We start from the raw sequence: 4106 nt of genomic DNA on the forward strand, positions 1-4106 counted from the left end.
TGCACCTAAATCTAAGTACACGGGTGTTTTCGCATTTCGCCCCCATCGAAATGCGGCCGCCGTGGCCGGGATTCGATCCCGCGACCTCGTGCTCAGCAGCCCAACACCATAGCCACTGAGCAACCACGGCGGGTCGATTGAAAGGGTCCCAAACGGAGCATGCGTATCCAATTTTTGAGCCCCCTAGTGTTTTATACATTGTTACTTTCACGCTTACTGGAGCGCTACTAAAGTTATGTCGTAGGTACCCTAGCATATGGTTACCATGGTTAGTAACGTAGTTAATGTGATGTTTCCAGCTTAGATCAGATGTTACATGAATTCCCAAGTATTTATAAGCAGTAACCGATTCTAGAGTAGCCGTAGTTTTGGTATAGGTAGCAGAGGGTCCGTCAGTACGTGAAACACGCAAAACGTAGTATTTGTTAGTGTTAAGCTTCATGTTCCAAGTTCTGCACCAAGAAGAAATACTACAGATGTCGTCTTGCAGAGAACTAAAGTCTAGGTTACTTGAAATTCCGCGGTAAACATCATAGTCATCTGCGAAGAGGTCAATTGAAGAGTTTACACAATCGGGTAAATCATTAATATAGATGAGGAAAAGTAAAGGACCCAATACGCAGCCTTGGAGCACGCCAGAGGTAACAGGAGACGACGGTGAGTTGGAATTATAGGCAACAACGTACTGTGAGCGATTTCTTAGCAAGAATTTGGTGTCAGTTAGGCGAAGAAGTGATAATTCTGCTTACAATGTTTAGGCTGCTAAGCTTGTAGAGTAATAGGTGGTGGTTGATCTGGTCAAAAGCTTTGGAAATGTTTTGGGTGACTGGTCGCAGCATCCTCACTTGTCGGCCCATAAGTGTCTGCATCGAAGACCCTAAGTAGGAATCGCGATGCGTAGTTCTCCACTCAAGCAATGCAGCACAGAACTCCAGTCTACCATACCGATACCTCTTGAGTAGTTTTTTTTTACTCTTGAACAGCACGTTCAGCGATTCCATTTGATCGAAGGACTGGAACCGATGTGGTGCAAGCCTACCTTACCGAAAAAATCACGGAAGTTCTGGTCGCTCAATGGCGGCCCATTGTCGGTGCATATGCGTATTCGCTGCAGGAAGCCGTGTGTGGCGAATATGTGTTGTGTTTCTGGCAGGTGTCGCAGCGTCGGGCAACTTCTTCTATATCGCTGTTTATAGAAAGCGAAAAGAGCAAAGCTCGGGCACGTGCCTTCATCATGTCCGCGCCTCCATGCGCGGCATGAAGGCAGGCGAGTACTTCTCTGGGCATCTTTACGTGAATGATGAGGCGGTTGCTCCGGAACACGCAAGACAGTCTCGTGTTCCGGGACTGTCTTGCGTATGTAGCTCGACACGGAAGCTCCATAAGCAACATTGTTCGCAGCTGACATCAGCTGTGCTGTCTGGTCACTGCGTGCTAGCATACTGTCGAAGTTGCACCATCACTGGGTCCTCGACGGTCTCTTGGAGAACTTGGCTCAGCCGACTGTCTGAAACCTGAAGACAAGCAATGGTACTCACATGGTAATTCAGGAGCTGCTCTTTCAGTAGCCCTTTGCTCGGGAACCGCGATAAAGCGTCAGCGACAAACAGCGGCTTTCCAGGTGTGTATTTGACGACTATCGGGTACCTTTGTAAGCTGAGACGCATGCGCTGAAGTCGTAGAGGGTGTTGTCATTACGGCTTCTTGAATATAATTTCTAGTGGCTTATGATCCCATTCTACTACAACTTCAGGCTGTCCGAAAAGACAGTCACGAAATCTTTCACAGCCGTGTACGATTGCCAGCATCTCTTTTTCAATGCGGGCATACTCTTGCTGCGTTTCTGTCAACGAACGTTACGAGTACGCTAGCGGATGCCTATTCTGTATAATTACTGCGCCAATTCGGTTCTCGCTGGCGTCTACCGATAGCCTGATCGGTTTGCCGTTCTGGTAGTAGCTTAATACAGGAGCTGTGGCAAGCGTTTCCTGTAGAGCCTTGAAGCTTGCTTCTTGACGGTTTTCCCAAACCCACGCAACATCCTTGTTTAGTAGTTCTCGAAGTGGTGCTGTTAGGTTTGACACATTACGAATAAAGCGGGAGACAAAATTTACCATGCCCAGGAACGTCTGCAACTCCTTCTGGTTGCTTGGCGTATTGACTTGCAAGATGTCTTCTGGCCACTGCGGATCCACTCAGCCCGTCACGTGTCAGAACATGTCCGGATACTGGACGGATTCCAGTAAAAAACAGCATTTCTTTGCATTTAATTTCAGGTTCTACTATTGGCATCGTCGCAGGACGTTTGCAAGGTTGATGTCATGCTGGCTTCTCGTTCTGTTCGACACTAGAATATCGTCCATGACAACCGATGCAACCTTGAGGCCATCTTGTACCGGATGCATGGCACGCTGAAATATTTCCGGTGCCGACGAAATCCCAAACGGCATGCGTAAAAACCTGTAACGGCCATAGGGAGTGCTCAGTGTGCAGATTTTGGAGCTCTCTTCATCTAACTTTATTTGCCAGAAGCCGGAGGCTGCTTCCAAAGTTGTAAAGTACCACGCGCTATTGATCGAAGATGCTATGTCTTCGAATGTTGGCATTGGATAGTACTCACGAAGCAGTGCTTTGTTCAGACTAGAAGGGTCTAGGCAAATTCGTACCTTCTCTCCTTTAGTGACGAAGACCATGATGCTGGCCCACTCCGGCAGCTCTGTCACTTGCACGATCCCCTCCGATGTCTCCACGTGGTCCAGCTTGGCTGTCACCTTGCTTTTCAATGCTACTGAAATCCGCCGGGCTGGTTTCACCTCTCCCTGGAAACCAGGCTTGAGATTCAGATGGTAAACCACACCCTCCAATTGACCTAAGCCCTCGAACACGTCTTCATAAGGCTTCGTAGCATCGTAAATGTCTAGTTGCTCGACAGAAGAATCTTTGGAGCAAGGAGAACTTTTCAGCAACTGCGCCGCTCAACGTCATGGCAACTTCGGCGTCCACTACAAGGAAGTCTGTCTGAATCTTGCATTCTGTCGTTGCAACTGCGAGGCGAACTTGTTTCCTTGTTATTTTCTAGAAGCCAAAGAACGTGTTTTAAACTACGTTACAGTCCTGTGGCTGCTGATTTGTTATTTTCTGCAGCTGGGTGCGTGCAATAATTGAGCAGGTTGCGCCTGTGTCCAGCTTGAAAAAAATTGGGTTTCCTTCTATCTGAATGGTAGCTGTCCAGCGATCGTCTTTACCACGGGCATGCGATACTGTTTCCAACCAGAAATTGCCTTGCGTTTCGCCGTCTTGCGTTGAATAGATGCTACCTTTTGCTCTTTCGAATGAAATTTTGGGGCATCTTCTTGCAGGCTATAGCAAAGTGATTCCTTCCGCCGCATTGTTTTTGCACGTGCATTTTTTGCGGGGCAGACATAAGTCGGTGTGATGAACCTTTGAGCACTTTGCGCAACGCCGACCTCTTGCTTCCGATAGCGTAAATGCTTTTGGGGCGTGCCTGTATTTCTTGGCACTGTTCCTTGCCATATTCTCGTGATGCGGCACAATTCTACCGTCTTTGCAAATGAATCATTTTCAGAGACGAGCTTTTCTTGCAGCTTTTTGTCTCTTATTCCGATAATAATAGGGCTTCTGAGCATACGCTCTTCGAGCTCCCCAAGCTCGCAACTTTTTGCTAGCACTCGTAGGTCTATTATCCAGTCATTGAAGCTTTCGCCACAATTTTGGTAGCGCTTTCTAAAACGAAACTCGTGATAGGCTAGGTTTAGTGCATACTTGTAAAATGCCTCAAATTTGAGTTTCAGGACTTCTACGTCCAACTTCTCTTCATCCTGTGCAAAAGCAGAAGTGCTATACGTCTTGCACGCGTCCTCTCCTATAATCATGAGAAAAGTGGCTGCCTGTACCTCTTTCGATTGCTGGTTTAGGTACTTTGCCGTCGCGAAGAGCTCGAACTCCTGCAGCCACGTCTTCCAACTTTGTCATACGTCACCTGTGGTGTCCAGGGCTCTCGGCGGTGGCAGTACCGTGGTGACGGGGGCGCTGGTCTGCAGGTGCTGTTGCTGTTCCTCATTCTGCATTCTAGTACTTGTTCGGAC

At 48.0% G+C, this 4106-nt stretch overlaps 1 pseudogene; it reads right to left on the reverse strand.

The window, feature by feature from the left end:
- Positions 1–1424: 1424 nt before the first annotated feature.
- LOC125939914 (putative uncharacterized protein DDB_G0271606) overlaps positions 1425–4106 on the reverse strand; it is a 5869-nt pseudogene continuing 3187 nt past the window's right edge.

This window comes from Dermacentor silvarum, chromosome 9, assembly GCF_013339745.2.
Source record: "Dermacentor silvarum isolate Dsil-2018 chromosome 9, BIME_Dsil_1.4, whole genome shotgun sequence".
Lineage (NCBI taxonomy): Eukaryota > Metazoa > Arthropoda > Arachnida > Ixodida > Ixodidae > Dermacentor > Dermacentor silvarum.